The following is a 19,047-nucleotide window of genomic DNA, read 5'->3' as shown; positions in this document are numbered from 1 at the left end:
ACATGGAAGCAACCTAAGTGTCCATCGACCGATGAATGGATAAAGAAGATGTGGCACATATATACAATGGAATATTACTCAGCCATAAAAAGAAACAAAATTGAGTTATTTGTAGTCAGGTGGATGGACCTAGAGTCTGTCATACAGAGTGAAGTAAGTCAGAAATAGAAGAACAAATACCGTATGCTAACACATATATATTGAATCTAGAAAATAAAAAAAAAAAAAGGTTCTGAAGAACCTAGAGGCAGGACAGGAATAAAGACGCAGACATAGAGAATGGACTTGAGGACACAGGGAGGGGGAAGGGTAAGCTGGGATGAAGTGAGAGAGTGGCATGGACATATATACACTACCAAATGTAAGACAGATAGCTAGTGGGAAGCAGCCGTATAGCACGGGAAGATCAGCTCCGTGCTTTGTGACCACCTAGAGGGGTGGGATAGGGAGGGTGGGAGGGAGACGCAAGATGGAGAAGATATGGGGATATATGTATGTGTATAGCTGATTCACTTTGTTATAAAGCAGAAACTAACACACCATTGAAGGCAATTATATTCCAATAAGGATGTTAAAAAGTAAGAAAATAAAGCAGAGAAAAGACACTAGAAAGAAACTAGAAAGAAATTAATTAATTAACATACAGGTTAGGATACAGGATTCTAGTTAGTATAATTTAATTTTCTTGTAATTACCACATATCAAATACTATTCAAAGAATAACAATTTTCATAGAGAAATGCAAATCAAAACTACAGTGAGGTATCACCTCACACCAGTCAGAATGGCCATCATTAAATTGTCTACAAATAATAAATGCTGGAGAGGGTGTGGAGAAAAAGGAACCCTCCTACCCTGTTGGTAGGAATATAAACTGGTGCAGCCACTATAGAGAACAGTATGGAGGTTCCCTAAAAAACTAAAATTAGAATTACCATATGATCCTGCAATCCCACTCCTGGGCATATATTCAGAAAAGACAAAAACTCTAATTGAAAAAGATATATACACCCCAATGTTCACAGCAGCACTATTTACAATAGCCAAGGTATGGAAGCAAACTAAAGGTCCATCAGCAGATGAATGGATAAAGAAGATGTGGTATATATGTACAATGGAATATTACTCAGTCATAAAAAGAATGAAATCATGCCATGTGCAGCAATATGGATGGCAATATGGATGGACCTAGAGATTACCATACTAAGTGAAGTAGGTCAGACAGAGAAAGACAAATACCATATGATATCACTTATATGTGGAATCTAAAAAAAGGATACAAACAAACTTATTTACAAAACAGAAATAGACTCACAGACACAGAAAACAAACTTATGGTTACCAAAGTCGAAAGAGGCAGGAGGGATAAATTAGGAGTTTGGGATTAACAGATACATACTACTACATATAAAATAGATTAACAACAAGGACCTACTGTATAGCACAGGGAACTATATTCAATGTTTTGTAATAATCTATAATGGAAAAGAATATATATATGTATGTATAACTGAATCACCTTGCTGTACACTTGAAAATAACAGAACATTGTAAATCAACTATACGTCAATTAAAAAAATAAAAATAAATTAGAAAAAAATTTTTCAAAGAACTAGAATACAATATTCAAAGAACAAAAAGCCAAAACCAGACTAATAATAATATTAGAAACACTTACATGGCTCTTAGAATATGCGTGGTTTGTTATAACCTCTTTACATATACTACTAACTCACATCCCTCACAACAACCTCAGACAACAAGTATTCTTATTATTCCCATTTTACAAATGAGGAAACTGAGGTGTAGAGGGGTCAACCACGTTGTCTGGGCTCACTGTCCTACTAGTAAGTGGCAGAGTAAGGACTGGAATCCTGCAAGTGTGCTTTCCCGGTCCTTAATTTTAATTGCTATGGTTTACAATCTCTTGGTGATATTAAGGAGTACACTATATAAAGTCTAGGAAAACTCAAAATGCAAAGCAGTTTGGGGGCCAAATATAACAAATGTCCTGAGGAAATCACCAAATCACAACACAACAATAAATGAGATTCATAATGACTGCTCTGAGACATAAGGGAAAGTTAAAATATGTTCAGTATACTTACTGTTTTAGAAGGCAAAGAATTATTTAGTGCGTTTAAATTTTTTCCATCCAAAACTGTCAATATGATTTTCATTTCTAAAGGGGTAAAACTTTCAACTGTCCAAAATTACTCATTCCCTGAGAGCTCTAAACAGAAAGTTACTGAGCAATCTTATTTGCCAATTATCTCATTCTTAATGAAATATGGTATGTGTGTGGTGTGTGTGTGTGTGTGTGGTGTGTGTAGGGGGATCATAAATAAATTAAGGTTTCCACGTGTTTTGATTCTAGGTATATAAGAACTTAATACTAAAGATATTAGAAAGTGTCAAATCATTTGGATAGATGAGTGAATAAACTCATAGAATTGTGTCATTATTGTAAAAAGCCTAGAATCTGATCACTCATAGTGAGTTATAAAAAAAAAAAAAGTACAGGCTTTCAACTCATACATAGAACTGAACTTCAAGCTTGTCTCCACCAGTATAGTTACCATGAATTTTTGGCAAGTTAATTTCACATACCTGAACCAAAGTTTCCTTCCCTGTAAGTTGAGGATACTAATTCCTAACTCACAAGGTTCTTGTGTGAGCTAAGGAAAAAACACATGCAAAGTGCTGAACACAGTCCCTGGGATATAGCAGATGGTCAACAAACAGCGACTACTATTATTCCCTAACCTTTTTCTACTTTGTCCCCCAAATGTAAGAGCCTAATCTTACCAATTAGCAAGTCATTCATAGGCTTCTCAGAATTACAGTAAGTACAGTACCATATGCCCTATTCAAAAATGGAGCATATGAAAGTACAAGAAAATACAAAACCAAATCATCAAATGAGACAAAAACGTCGGAATCCTGTTTCCCCACCCATATCTTTTCTCGTTGGTTTTGTAATAACCCGCATTCCTTTATCAACAATACGAATCCTATCATTTTTTGGCGGTCTAAACATTCCTAGTTGGGTACTGTTGCTTATTTATTTTGACGGCTACCTTTGCGAGGATAATTGTAATCATTGCTTGAAAACAAAAAAGAAATACAGGACAGGAGCATTTTAATGAAATGCTGTAACTGTTTCATCTATCTCGACGGTTGACTGGATGCCATGTGGATCATTTATTATAGCAATATATTTTCACATTACTGCGCCACCCCCTTACCCAACAAACACATGCCTTAATGAGCAAAACTCCAGACTGACAGTGAACGAATGCTCTTTAGGGACACAATAACTCAAAACTTGGTGCTCTCAGTAAGGATCCTCGGGGAGGAGGGAAGGTGGCCGAACAGAATCGGAACAGAATCGGAAACTGTTCTGTCTCCTTAAACAAGATTGGATTTGAGCCCTGTGGGGCTAGGAGCGGAGAGAGGCGGGTTAGGTGGGCCTTGGAGGCAACACAGGAAGGAGGCGGCAACTGCAGTCTGGGAAATGTCTGTGCCACCGGGGAGAGGAGCGTCAGAGCCCATCACCACCCGAGGGTGGAGGCGGAGAGAAGTGGCAGGCTCAGCCCAGTCCCCAGAACTGGTTCAGCTTCAGGAGTCTGGAAGGACTGAGAGGGAATGGGAACCCAGGTGATCAAGAAAGATGAGGGTAGGGGTGGGCTCCTGGCTGCCTTCAAAACGGGACGCTGCTGACCCCGCCGCCATCCAGGTGCCGCTGGAGAGGAAGGCAGGGACCCAACAGGGAGCGCTCAGGTTACCTGTGTCAGCCGCCTGCCCGCTCGTCTCCACTTCCGCAGACTAGGTGTTACCACGGGCTACCCGGGCACGCGCCGAGTGACGTCATCCTCGCGCGCCCGAGCCGCCGTCCGCCTGGCCCCGCCCCTTGAGTGCAGTGGGTGGGGCAGTGGAGGTCTGCGCAGGCGCGGAGCTGCCTGGGGCTTGGGAAGGCGTGAAAAAGGCTTGTTTTGGATTTTGTAGGGTCGCCGTCTTACCCTCCTACTCCTAGTTGCAAAATCTTATAGGGACTTAAGAAAAAAAATGTTATTGAAATACAGACATGGACTTTTTATTCTTTATTTTGCTCTTCCTCTTCCGTATATAACTCTTGTTTGTATACTCGTTCGTTCCAGCACAGTTTATTTAAGTCCTATTGTGTTCCAGGCAAGCACTGTTACAGAATCTGGGATACAGCGATGACAAAACAGACACAATGCTTCCTCATGGAGAAAGCAAACATTGAATAACTCACCAAAGATATTTTAGGCGTATCTCATTTTATTGCCCTTCACTTTATGCCACTGGGCAACCCTGCCATTGTCAGATAATAGTTAGCATTTTTTAGCAATAAAGTATTTTTAATTAAGGTAAGTAATTTTTAAAAAATGCTATTGCACACTTAATAGACTACAGTATAGTGTAATCATAACTTTTATTTTCACTTAAAAACCAAAAAAATCATGTGAGTTACTCAAAAACTAAAGGAGGATGTCAGAGAAGTGCCCTATGAAGAGGCTCATTAAGCTGAGAAGGGAAGAAGCCAGCTCTATGAAGATCTGGAGCAAGAACAACCAAGAGAATGATGGAAAGCTATGGGGAGGGGACTGAATGTAGTGGTGCCCTTGAGAAAGTGAGAAAATAGGCTAGGGGAAGAATAGAAGATGAGATTAACAAGGCAAGGAGAGTTCTGATCTCGCAAAGTTTCTTTGCAGGAGGCATGGATTTTATTTTAACTATAATGGGAAGCCAGTGAAGAGTTTTAAACATGCAAGTGACAGGATCTGGTTTTATAAGATCACCCTGCCTGCTGTGTATAAGAATAAACGATTTAGAGTCCGAGAAAGGGTTCAAAGAGAACAGTTGCTTTTGCAATGATCAGGTAAGAAATGATGGAGAGAAGTGAACAAATTTAAGGAATAATTTGGAGTTAGATATGACAGACTTGGAGATAGATTAGATAAGGCCATAGGGAAAGAAAGGTGTCAAAATGACTTCTAAATTTTGGGCTTTTGCAAATAGCTGGATAACACAGCTAAGACAATTTCTAATACTTCACAAGATTTTCTCCTCCTCCTTTCAACCCTGATCCCTTTGCTTCTTTGTTACCAAGCCCTCTCAGTTCTCCTCTTACCTTTGTGATCATCTCCCCACGGTTTCCATCAAGGGGCTCCTTTTTCCTTTCCTTTTCCTTAACTCTTCACCCCTTGATCTTCTTATGCTACATCAGGGGCTGCAAGCCCAAAAGCCTACAGTGCCCAGGCAGTGAACACAAAGGAATGAACCTCGTGGATAGACACTATGAAGAACTGGAGCTCATGGTCCCTACTCAGCTCTAATTGATTTTTGCCAACCAGCAATCTTTCCTAGTGATAGATCCTCCCATTTTTAAAGAGAAATCAATATGCAGATACATGAAATCTCTCAAATTTCAAATGTTGGTAACTAATTCAAATTTTGTTGAACTCTTTTTTGGATCAAACAAAATGCATCTGCAGGCCAGATGAGGCCTGCAAGCTACAACTTTGCCTCCTTGATGGACATCTTCCCAGGATGGTGATTTTTGTCTACTTTCATGTGACTATCACCTGTAAGCTGATAACTCCCAAGCCTATCTCACCACCCAAGCCTTTCAAAATTTCTTATTGAAGTACTCAGATTCCACTGAGATATCCAGTTGGCATCTCAAACTGGACATTTAAAACTGAACTCATTATCTACCCTGGCCCCCAAACCTAACCTACTCAAGTATTCTGTCTCAGTTAACAGCATCAATGTCGACCCACTCACCAAAGCCTGAAATCCAGCATCATCCCAGACTTGTTCCTCTCCTTGTCCTGATCTTGATCTCTTCAATATTTATCACATCTGCCCATCACCTCCATTCTAACTAATCACTTCCTTTGCTCAAGCCTTTCTAACCTCTCTCTGGCAAGTCATGTGACCTCTCTACACCTGTTTTTTCACTTGTTAAATGAAAGCATTGAACTAGGTGATTCCTAGGATCTGTTCCATTGTCAAATTCTGTTTCATAGGGCTTCCCTGGTGGCACAGTGGTTGAGAATCTGCCTGCTAATGCAGGGGACACGGGTTCGAGCCCCGGTCTGGGAGGATCCCACATGCCGCGGAGCAACTAGGCCCGTGAGCCACAACTACTGAGCCTGTGCATCTGGAGCCTGTGCTCCGCAACAAGAGAGGCCACGATAGTGAGAGGCCCGCGCACCACGATGAAGAGTGGCTCCTGCTTGCCACAACTAGAGAAAGCCCTCGCACAGAAATGAAGACCCAACACAGCAAAACTAAATAAAATTAATAAACTCCTACCCCCAACATCTTCTTAAAAAAAAAAATTCTGTTTCATAAAGCCACCAAATTTGTCAGAGTAGTTACTTATCACTTTTTTGTTGGTTTTTGGCCTGGCTTTTTTTTTTCTTTTTCTTTTTTTTTTGCAGCTCCACACTGCTTGCCAGATCTTAGTTCCCCGACCAGGGATTGAACCCTGGCCCTCGGCAGTGAAAGCGCAGAGTCCTACCCACTGGACCGCCAAGGAATTCCCTGGCCTGGCTATCTGAATACCAAGAATACTGTGGCTAGATTGACAGGAAAAACTGGACTTGATAAAAATAATCAATACAAAATGAAATTAACATTGACTAAAACTGGACACAATTTTATTGTAGAATAAACACTGGCTGAAAAAGAACTACTGATTGGTAACATTGAAAACTGAAAAAGCCGAGAAATACAGACAAGGTAAAATTTGTCGTTTAGTAAAAGTTGATGTAAAAATCAAATATTCAGGGATTCCCTGGTGGCGCAGTGGTTGAGAGTCCGCCTGCCGATGCAGGGGACGCGGGTTCGTGCCCCGGTCCGGGAAGATCCCACATGCCGTGGAGCGGCTGGGCCCGTGAGCCGTGGCCGCTGAGCCTGCGCGTCCGGATCCTGTGCTCCGCAACGGGAGAGGCCACAAGAGTGAGAGGCCCGCGTATCGCGGAAAAAAAAAAAAAATCAAATATTCATGTCAAAATTTAGATCTACAAAGTTTGTGCAGAAAAAAAAATTGGCCTTGGTTAATTATCCACAAAAGAAAGTTCATGATGTCAGAAGCTCCAATGGCTAGTATATTTCATGAAGAGAAAAAATAATACTGAATTATAACTTCAAATGTAAAAGAACTGGAATTGATTCCAGCTAAAATGATTTTAGTAAAAATGGAAAAACAAGACAGTTTAACTATAATATAAAGTTGATCATGGCGTTAAATTGGCATAATGAAATTTGCTCCAGAAAGTACTATGTTTTATATTAAAGATTTCAAATAGAATTTTAAAACTTGGATTGCAGTCACGAGCATGGTCATTTCTGATATTAACAAGTTATAAAAAGTTGGTTTAGATGTAGAAGTTTTCTCATTTTGATGATTCGGGCTAAAAAGAACTCAGAAAACTAGAAAAGTGTGCAGTTAAAACTCTGTATGTGGCAGTTAAACAACTAGAGCCAAGACAGCAAATCACTTGATATGAGCTATTTTGTTTTTCTGAGTCATTCATATAGTACCAATCACCACCATGTCTTTGTTATATTTTGTTGACACTTTGTTTGTTGACACTTTGTTATATTTGTACTCATAAAAATAAAGACCCCCTTCCATTGTCTTTTTTTCTTTCTACCTGTTTCTCATGGTTATGTAGGAAAAGTCAGCTTTTACAGAATAAATTATTATGAAAAAATGTAATTTTTTTTAAAGAAATCAATTTCTAAGACTCTGGTTTATGTAAAATATGGTGTGTGTTCTTGAAGGTTATTTGCACAACACTTGAAATTATAATTATGTAAGTGCCACCTTTCCTACAGAGGAGATCCTTTGGTTTTAATTTGAAAGATTATAAAAACCCTGATACTTTAATGTCAGTTTCTTATACCTCAAAATACGTAGAAAAAGGTAAATCAAGTCAGTTTATATACTTGATACATAAACACAGCAATAAATGTTTCATTTTCAAACATGAAAAATAAATAAATAAATAAAGGTTATCTTGGAAAAAAATGAAAATTTAAAGAATCGAAACTCACTGTCTTTTTTAAATTCTCTATCTCTAGTTTTGCTTTTGTAGCTTCAGTCTTCAGATATTTTTAAATATAGTATTTATCTTTAGATGGAGAAGAACCCATCAAACTTGTAAAATACTCAGGCCAGCAACTGAAGGGAAAATATACCCCCAGCCCCACTTTGGCTTACCTTACTTTGCATATTACTTCTTAAAGCTAAATCTCAAAAGTCTATCAAAAAATTTCTCATGAATTTCTCACAAAAGAGAAGTATTTTTGATTGGGTCCAAGAGTGTTCAGGGACTTCTATTTATAATGCTTTAATGATCCATTTAAAAATAGTTTTCTAGAAAATACTTTTTTAATGAAAATTATTGGTGTAAGTATAATTTTGATTTCATGTTAATATACACAAAATCAATGCTTCACAGAATCAAAGTTAACATCTTGCATTCATTCAATAGCTCCCGAAAATCTTTAGTCTTTCAGTTCTAAAACTCCTATTTTTGAGTATTTATTCATGCCACAAGCTGTTGTATTTTCATAAGGTCTGCATAATTGGAGTGCATATAGCCCGGTTTCAGATATGCTTTTCATCAATGACTATTTTTCCCTCTGATGCTATCAGCTCCATGAAATCTGTTAATATTCCCACTGAGATTTAGTGCATTGGATTTAATTTCAAGAGAATTTCTGACTTGGCCCAGGTGAACTAAATACAATAAAGGAGGAGAAGGCAGAGACTGCTGGCTATCCCTCAATATCCAGGCTGTTTTCCTCACAGAAATAGAATCCCTCACATTTTATATAACAGAATATCCTATCTTAGCTGGACACATGACCACTCAGAAAAAAGACAATATTTTCCAGCCTCCCTTGCAGCTAGATGTGGCCCTGTGACTAAGTGCTGGTTAATTGACAGTAAGAGTAAGTATAATGTAGCATCCCTTATAAAGTAGATAGAACATGAGTTTGTTTTCTTCCCATCCTCCTTCCTGTTGACTGGAACGCAGATGTGTTGACTACTCCTAGAGTAGCCAACTTGGTTTATAATTTAACCTTCAGAGGCTTATGGGAAAGCAATGAGATAGAAGGAGCCTATAACCCTGAGGACTTTGTGGACAGAGCCACAATACCAGCTCTGAACTATCTACCTCTGCACTTGTGCCAAGAGAGATAAGCCACTCTCTTTTTTAAAATTTTATTGAAGTATAGTTGATTTACAATGTTGTGTTAATTTCTGCTATACAGCAAAGTGACTGAGTTATACATATATATATTCTTGTCCATTATGGTTTATCACAGGATATTGAATATAGTTCCCTGTGCTACACATTAGGACCATGTTGTTTTTCCATCCTGTATATAATAGTTTGTGTCTGCTAATCCCAAACTCCCAATCCTTCCCTACCCCCATGTCACCTCCCCCTTGGCGACCACAAGCCTGTTCTCTATGTCTGTGAGTCTGCTTCTATTTCATAGATTATGTTCTTTTGTGTCATATTTTAGCTTCCACATATAAGTGATATCATATGGTATTTGTCTTTCTCTTTCTGACTTACTTCGTTTTGTATGATAATATCTGGGTCCATCCATATTGCTGCAAATGGCATTATTTCTTTCTTTTCTATGGCTGAGTAATATTCCATAATATACCACATCTTCTTTATCCATTCATCTGTCGATGGATATTTAGGTTGTTTCTAGGTCTTAGCTATTGTAAATAGTGCTGGTATGAACAGAGGATTGCATGTATCTTTTCGTATTATAGTTTTCTCTGGATATATGTCCAGGAGTGGGATTGCTGGGTCATATGGCAGCTCTATATTTAGTTTGTTGAGGAACCTCTGTACTGTTTTCCATAGCGGCTGCCCCAATTTACATTCCTACCAAGAGAAGCCACTCTCTTTTTAAAGTCACTTTATTTTGGGTCTATTTCTTCCACCTTACCTAACTGATATATAAGGACTAGGATTCAAAAGAAAAATATACAGTTAAGCCATTTTCAGACTTCATGCAGACCTGAATAGCAAAAAGGAAAAGCCTCCTGAAGGAAGCGCAGGCTCGCTTCAGTAACCCCAAGGCCTGAAGACCAGAAGACAAAGGCCTGTAAGAGATATTGTCTAATGGCAGTAACTCCTAAATTCAGTTTCTTCGTAAAGCAAGTACTTCATGTTTATAGCCTTACTCATTGTATCCTACCTAATATCCTGTCTTTCCCTTACTAACAGAGCCCTGATTTTGTGGAAGAAAATCCATCGACCTCAGAGAAATTAGGCCCCTTCACCACCCCAACAGATGAAAGATTATAAATCTAAGCCAGTTATGGAATCCCATTCCTTTCTGTCCCTTATTCATGGGCCCAGCTTTCCTTACAGCCAAGTGTAGCCATGTTGCCCAGTCTAGCCAATGAAATGGATAGGTAGCTGCTAAGAGCTCCTGGGACAGATTTTACCTCCTTATAAAAAGATAGCCGTAAAAGGAGAGCTAGCTGCATTGTACTGCCCTTTTCTTTATTACTTGTGACGCCAACGTAAGGGAAAAGATGGTTGGACCCCCATGTTGACCATAGGTGGTCACAGGATGGAGTCAACATGCTGAGGAACGAGGGGGAGGAAAAGTGTAAGAGCCTGAGTCATTGCTGACATCGTTGAGCTGCTGACCAGCCCTTGATATCTTCCTCTGGTCTCTTAGTAAACCATTCTGCATCTGGTTTTAGCCTTTAGTACAGGTTTTGTTGTTTTTGTTGTTGCTGCTGCTTGCAATTTTTTTATTTTTTCTGCAATTTAAAAAGAAAAAGAAAGAGTCTCAGCATTTTTTTGTGTTACAGATTTCTCTCTTGACTCTTTTCCATAAAGACTTGTTTTCCATGCTTGCATAGTACTCAGTGCTGACGCTTCTGCCGTTACTCTTGTGCTTCTTGCTTCTGTTGCTACTATCGTCTTTCACTTTTAAATGTGCTAAAGAAACCCTTCTAAATAATTTTCTCTACCAATTATGGATTCAAACTGGATTTAAACTATATTTACAATAGCCTATCTGCATAGCTCTAATATCAATCCAGTTTTTGGTATGTCATTCCCACTGCTTTAGGCTGAACCGTGAAGAGTCCACAGAAAGGAAATGGGTCTTTGTGTTCAATAGAAGATACAGTTGTGCCTTGCTTGTTATAAGAGGCCCCAGGAATTCTGGGTATTTGTGTCCCACTAAATCCCCAATTTACTAAAGGAAAATCCATAATTATTACTGATCCTGTCACTATCTACTCATTCGACTTCTCTGAGCTTGCTTTGTTCTCATCTGTATATTAGAGAATGTCACTAAATGATTTTATGAGCTTTTTTTAATTTCAAAATTCTTCTTTTCCAACTTCACCTAGATACCAAATATATAAGCCTGTAAGTTCTTGATAAAATTTCCTTAAGAATAAGGAAGTTAGCCTAAAGCCTGTCTGCCATGCCTCTGGCCTATTTAATGCCACCAATAGTCCACCCACACGTCACACCAAAGGAATACGTGTGACAGACCCAGCTTGGGTTTGCATGTCATCATTTCCTAAGGCGGGAACTGTGGCAAAAAGATTCTGTCTAAAACTCACTGTGGGTTGATGAGAGACAGGTGGGATGAATGTGTCAAAATATAAATGCAGGATTTGAAATATTTGCAAGTTTCCAGGAGAAAAATCATACTAGAGAGAGACGGCTGGTAAATGAAAGTTGAATATAATGATTGACCTGGCAGCCATGAGCTGAAAGTCATCTCAGTGACTTGGTCAGTACGAGCTGAAGAGATTACTGTAGAATTTACATATATAGCTGTTTGGGCCACAGATCCTATCACTACAGAGAGCACTGGTGGCTGATGCCAGAAGTAAACAGAGAGAAGAGTCTGTGGCTTGAAGGGACAGGGTCACTTCCAAGGGCACTGAGTCTGAAAATGTTGCTCTTTTTACTAAAAATAAAAAATAAGAGACTCAGGGACGAATCAAGGTAGTGTTGCCAAAGACGATGATTCCTAAAAAAGAAAGAAAGTGGAATTCATGGTGAAATTTCATTTTTCCTGGAGAAGGAGACAACAGTTTTCAAAGAATTCCAATGAAAGTAAACACATCAGCATGGATGGCACAGAGCCTCTGACTTCTAGAAAAGAAAGTCCCTCTACCCCCAGCTCTGGTCTCTTTTTTTCTCTAATGATGGAGCACAGTCAGTGGGAAAAGGTGTGTGTGAGACTTGGCATTGATACATTGCTGCTAATTGAATGTGTCATATAGCCACATTCATTTTTTTTTCTTCCAGCCATATTTCCAGATGCTACCATGTATTAGGTACATTTCTGGGCTCTGAGGACACAAAGAGGAAAAAATACATCCCTGACATCAAAGAACTTCCAGGCTACTCTGGAGAAAAAAAGTGGTTTATTACATTAGAGGCCAGAGCCCTAGACTTGTGTCCTATATGGGTTCCAAATAGCAAAAGCAGTATGGCAAGAAAAGACAGACCAAGAAATGGGGGTAAAATTGGGTAGGGGAGTGGGATATTGAGAAACCAAGAAAGCTGAAGACAAGGTAGAATGGAGAGGTCAGAAAGAGCTGGCCTGGGCTTCCCTGGTGGCGCAGTGGTTGAGAGTCCGTCTGCCGATGCAGGAGACGCGGGTTCGTGCCCCGGTCCGGGAAGATCCCACATGCCGCGGAGCGGCTGGGCCCGTGAGCCATGGCCGCTGAGCCTGCGCGTTCGGAGCCTGTGCTCCGCAATGGGAGGGGCCACAACAGTGAGAGGCCCGCGTACTGCAAAAAAAAAAAAAAAAAAACAAAATTCTGGTTGACAGAATGGGAGAAGTTAAGCAGTTTGTCAGCCTCAGGCTAACAAGGGCCGGCAGTTGCAACGCCAAGTAACATTGTCCTTGGGAAGGGGCTCAGTGCATATTTATTTATTTATTTATTTACTAAAAGAATGGGTGAATGGTAGATAAGACTCATGATTTTTGTGCCCATGTTTTTGGTAGGTGGGAAAGCAGACACATGAAAATATAAACACTCTCTATGAATGGGACTGGGGGGAGGCATATTCTGTCTACAGCCAGGCACTGAGCCAACACAGCCCAAGTAATACTTCACCCAAGCACAAACCCAAAGGTATAGCTTTGGAAAGATGCCAGCAAAGCTCTCTTTGGTGGGCCCCTCACAGGGACTGGGTCCTGGCAACCCAGGCAATCACCCCATAGGAAGGCTCCTCCCACCAGTCCTGCTTATGCAGATGGAAGCAAGTTGCACTGATCACCAATGACACTGTTGGAAACAGCCAGAATTGGGGTCCATTTGCCCAGCAAAAAGCAATGATTTTAAAAGCAATAGCAAAAACTTGCTATTTGTCCCAACCTAGAGAGATACATTCCTAAGAACCTATGGGATTCAACTTGATTGAAGCTCTTTCAAAAGTCACTGAATTGGGACTGCCCTGGTTGTGCAGGGTTAAGAATCCGCCTGACAATGCAGGGGACACGGGTTCGATCCCTGGTCCAGGAAGATCCCACACGCCGCAGAGCAACTAAGCCCGGGCACCACAACTACTGAGCTTGCGTGTTGCAACTACTGAAGACCGCATGCCTAGAGCCCGCGCTCCGCAACAAGAGAAGCCACAACAATGAGAAGCCCGCTCACCGCAATGAAGAGTAGCCCTCGCTCACCACAACTAGAGAAAGCCCGCGTGCAACAGCAAAGACCCAACTCAGCCAAAAATAAATTAATTTTTTAAAAAGTCACTGAATTTCTCTAATTCCATCACTGCCAATAATAACAATGTTTTAAAGATTCTGATTTTAAAACCCACTTAGGGCTTCCCTGGTGGCGCAGTGGTTAAGAATTCGCCTGCCAATGCAGGGGACACAGGTTTGAGCCCTGGTCCAGGAAGGTCCCACACGCCATGGAACAACTAAGCCCTTGTGCCACAACTACTGAGCCTGCTCTCTAGAGCCCATGAACCACAACTACTGAGCCAGTGCGCCACAACTACTGAAGCCAGCGCACCTAGAGCCTGTGCTCCACAACAAGAGAAGCCACCTCAATGAGAAGCCTGTGTACTGCAATGAAGAGTAACCCTCACTCGCCGTAACTAGAAAAAGCCCATGCGCAGCAATGAAGACCCAACACAGTCAAAAATAAATAAATATAAATAAATAAATAATAAAGTAGCCCAGTCCCTGCCAGCACAAAAAAATAAAATAAAACCCACTTAAAACACAAACAGTTCCATAAAAGGATTGATAAACACTAATCTTTAGCCTTTTCAGATGAAGGAGCGCTGTGATAAAGTTACTGTGGGGCAGCACAAACATTCCTCAACATTTTAATCATTTTAATCAGTATTTATATGTATTATTTCTTTTAAAAATCACATAGCTCATTGTTGCCAACTGAGTTTTAGCAGGAAGCCAGCAGTGATGTCACACTGCAGAGGCTCTCGGGAGATTCTTTTGAACACAGAAAAAAAAGTTAATGTGTCAGCCATAATGTCTCCTGTTTTCCATCAGTATTTATTTCCATCCTTCAGAAAAACTGATAGTTCAATATTTTTTTCTGGATGAATTGAAAGAAGAACAGATATTAGCAAATAGTTTCATTGATTGAAATGTACTCAGAAAAGGCCCATGGTCAATGAACTGTGAAATATTTCACAAAATATTACTATTACTGAACAATAGTAATAATTTGCAAAGATGAAACATATATAGGAGGAATTTTACGCATTACACAATTTTTTCCTACATTAGTAATGAATGAATACAAGTAAGAAATGAAACTAGCTTTTGATGAGATAATTTTGGCAGGATATTAATTTGTGTTTGTTCTTAGTGCTGTCGGAGTGAATAAGGAGGCGTTGTCTTTTCCCATCTCAAGAAGCCTTTGTGTTCTGAGTTTTACACCCTGAGCCTAGGAATGGCTTTTGTGTTGGGAAGCTGAAGTTTAAGGCACCTGGAAATCAACTCCCTGCTACCCAGGGAGGATAACGGGTGATGGGAGAGTGGGGGTAGTAGTGGGGTGGAGGCAGAGCTGGCCAAGTGAGGGTAAGTGGGAACCTTACCCTAAAGGCGGGGTCCCAGTGGTAGAAGGTCAGGTCATCCTGCGGATGTGAGGGCTGAGGAACATTCCAGAAGGAACAGCATATGCAAAGATCCTGTGACAAACAGATACACAGTACATCCAAGGAACTTAAAGAAGAGAGGAGGAGCAAAGTAGGAAAGCATGTCTGAGAGATAGGGAGGGGCCAGCTTTTACAGGGTCTTGTATCTTGTGTTAAGAGATTTTGGTCTTTTTCTTGAAAGCAGTGGGAAACCATTGAAGAGTTTTAAGCAGGGGAGTAATGTAATCACATTTGCTTTACCGGCATTTTATCTTTACAGTAGTTCTATAAGGTAAGCATAATGGCAGGCTCACGCAGCTAGCTTGGGGAAAGTTTAGCAACCCTGTATTCTCCATCAACCACCCCACATAAACATGCATTCTTATCAGACAAAAAACAAAACAAAACAAGAAAACAGTGTGCTGACTATGGAAATGCAAGTTCTAGACAGTCCTTAAGCACTCCTTCCTAGCACCTCTAGACCTGGAACTGCCACTACTTGTGTGCTATTATTATTATTTTCTGAGATAAAGAAATCAAAGCGCAGAGAGATTAACTAACTTGTCCAAGATCAAACAGCTAGCCAGTTTCAGAGAGAGGATGTGAATCAAATCTGATGAGAGTTCTTGCAGCAGATGTGGTTAGTGCCCCACTCATATCCCCTTGGCCCACCTAGGAGAACACCTGCAGATAGTCCCCCCAACATGCCCACCTGGAAGGTCCCCTGCAGATATTTTCCCAACATGCCTATGGGCTTCTTGCATATCTCTGCATGGGGGCCTTCTCCTGCCACTGGAATTCATTTGACCTGTGCACAGGAATTTAACCTCATAGAAGTGACACTCAGTCAATGAGGACAGGAGTTAGGAAACAAAGAGCCCCACTTGCTTGCTCCTCCCGCAAATGCTTCTGAGGTATGCTCCACAAGTCTCTCAGAGGGTTCCCAGCAGGAATGTGTCTCAGCTGCTCACACAGGTAACTGGGTCATTAATTTACCCTTTATTGGCTCTCCTCCCATCTCTAACTCCCTTCCCTAACTCTCCCTCAGTGCCTCCTGGAATCAACTTCTATACAAATTACTTGCACCTAAATCCTTGTCTCCGGGTCTGCTTTTGGGGGAACCCAAACTAAAACAGCTTTTAACCAGTACAGTCTACTGCATCTCTTAGTAGTGGCTGGAGAATTTCCCCCAAATTCTCTTATTATGAGATCAATTTAGTGAGCATTTAATGGGTACATGACCCTGTACCAGCAGGTACAAAGGAGCCATTATGACACTTATTTTGTTTATTACTTTGGGCAGAAGGTGACAACTCCAAAGAGGGAATGAATAAATGATAGAAAGAGAAAGATGACAATATTGTGTGTAGGTGGCTCTGTATGGGGGTATGATAGAGCAATAGCACTTATTTTCTAATATATTACTTTACGCTCTGATTCCAGGATATTAAATGTCTCCATCAGGGAAAGTAATGTCATGCTATTAATAATTAATAATATACACTCTTGGACAACATTACCCTATTAATTCTAGTTCTATATCAGTTGAATACAAATGCTGTTCAGTGTTTGGATGATTTATCAAGATATGAAATAAAGCTTGCCAAATCTTTAGCTGTAGTCATAAGTAATTTCACCATATTTTATTTCATATTTTCTGTTTAAAAGGCCATATATTGGCAAACTTGTCATGGATGCACTTTACTCCTCAAATTGTCTTTTGAGCATGAACTCTAATCTTTAAAAGTGGCATACGTTTCATGACTTTTCTAAAAGTATAAGTCCAATGACATGGTACAGAATCCTACATGAATATTTCATAAGATTTGCAAATCTACTTTACTTTTCTAGTCGTCCTAAGAGGAAACACCAGATGGCTTGGCGTTAGCATGCCAGCTTCTAGAAAGGAGTAGAGTTTACTTCACAGTTGACTGAAGACACTGACTATTCCAGTCCTGGATTTCCACTGATTTCTGAGCGTCGTTAAAACAAGCCTCATGGCTTTAATTAAAACAGCATTTGTGTAATTCTGTGTATGAACACACAGAACTCCAGAATGTCCCAGCATATTGTCACCATTCCTAGAGTGCTGAGGTCTTAGGGTTCCGAGGGGTTGACATGCAAGCCAAGGAGTTCAACTTACTAGAATTCTCTGGACATGGGGGCAGGTTTTTGGAGGTATCCAGAAGTGGAGGAAAACTGTTGTCAACTCAAACTGCCCCCAAATAGCAATGGTGAGAGAGTCTTTGGAATATTTAGCGTCCCATGAACATCGGATTTCTTGCATTCATGCTGGGGAGACTTCTTCTGTAATCATGTTATACTCTAGCAGACCTAGGGTTAAACTATTCTGGAGTCATGACAAAGCCATGGCGTGAAATGTGGGGTGAGAAAAAGGCACAAAGTCACAGGTTCAGTGATTGGGAGTCAGTCTATCTAACCTCTCCTAGATATGCCAAAACATTTGAGCTAAGAGGTAATGATAGGAAAGAAGAGAGACAGAGACAATTCATGCAGATGCTTGAGAGATAGAAGCACTGAGAGGAAGAATTGTCTGTTGACATCATATTCCACTGATTGACATTTCCAAGAAAGAAACTATAGCTGATCGTGGCTCAAATTTCAAAACAACTGAAGAAGAATGAAAAGCTGTACTGGGTGATGAAAAACCGTGTAGGTGACAACATGCACCAACAAATTAATATGAAAGGAGGAGTGAAACAGGGCCTGGATAGGCAACAAAGATGTCACCTCCAACCGAACATACAAATAGCTCACAGCATTATTTTTCTATCTTGATGAAAAATTTGCAATTTTTACATTGGTGCAGACCAAAGAAATTAGCAACTAACACATCTCAACTTGCATTACCCTTTCCGTGAACTTTTTTTGGTATTTTTTTTTACAATATCATCATGCTTACAATAGTTACAAAAATAACCTCGGGCTTCCCTGGTGGCACAGTGGTTGAGAGTCCACCTGTTCGTGCCCAGGTCCGGGAAGATCCCACATGCCGCGGAGTGGCTGGGCCCATGAGCCGTGGCCGCTGAGCCTGCGCGTCCGGAGCCTGTGCTCCACAACGGAAGAGGCCACAAAAGTGAGAGGCCCGCGTACCGCAAGATAAATAATAAATAAATAAATAAAAATAAACTCCCCTCCCTTGTGAAGCTGCCTAAGAGAAGCACCCCTCACCTTTCCCCTCAACCTACGTGACATCCCAATTATCATTCGCTATTTTTTAAACAGCTTTATCAAGGGATAATTGACATACAATAAACTGCACATATTTGAAGTGTAAAATTGGACATTTTTTTGACATTGTGTCCACCTGTGACATCATAAAATTACCCTGGAAACTGTTTTCTTTTCCTCTGTAATCCTCCTCTCACATTCCTCCCCCTCCCTAGGTACCACTGATCTTTTTCTGTCACTATAGATTAGTGTGCATTTTCTAGAATTTCATGTAGGTGGAATCCTACAATATGTACATTGCCTGGCTTCCGTGACCACATAATTACTTTGAGATTCATCCATGTTGCACTGTGTATCAGTAGTTCATTACTTTTAATTGCTCAGTAGAATTCCACTGTACGCATATACCGTAATCTGTTTATCTATTCACCTGTTAATGGACATTTGTATTGTTTCCAGTTTTCATTACTACACATAAGTTTGTTACAAATATTCATGTGCAAGTCTTTGTATGCACATATGCTTTCATTTCTCTTGGGGAAATACCCAAGGAATGGAATGCCAGGATAGTATGTTTAACTTTTTAAGGAATTGCCAAACTGTTCTCCAAAGTGGTTATACCATTTTAAATGTCACCAACAGTGCATGAGAGTTCCAGTTCCTCCAC

At 40.3% G+C, this 19,047-nt stretch overlaps 1 protein-coding gene across 1 annotated transcript in view; it reads right to left on the bottom strand.

Annotated features, from left to right (window-relative positions):
* AOPEP (aminopeptidase O (putative)) overlaps nucleotides 1-3,854 on the bottom strand; it is a 358,819-nt gene extending 354,965 nt beyond the window's left edge. Inside the window, 1 exon segment of the mRNA XM_082656731.1 lies at nucleotides 3,789-3,854. The gene's annotated coding sequence lies outside the window, so the exon portion shown is untranslated.
* Between the last annotated feature and the right edge of the window lie 15,193 nt (nucleotides 3,855-19,047).

Source organism: Grampus griseus, assembly GCF_964374135.1.
Source record: "Grampus griseus genome assembly, chromosome: 6".
Taxonomy (NCBI): domain Eukaryota; kingdom Metazoa; phylum Chordata; class Mammalia; order Artiodactyla; family Delphinidae; genus Grampus; species Grampus griseus.
The sequence above is the reverse complement of the archived record's forward strand: the minus strand, read 5'-3'. Positions and strand labels throughout refer to the sequence as shown.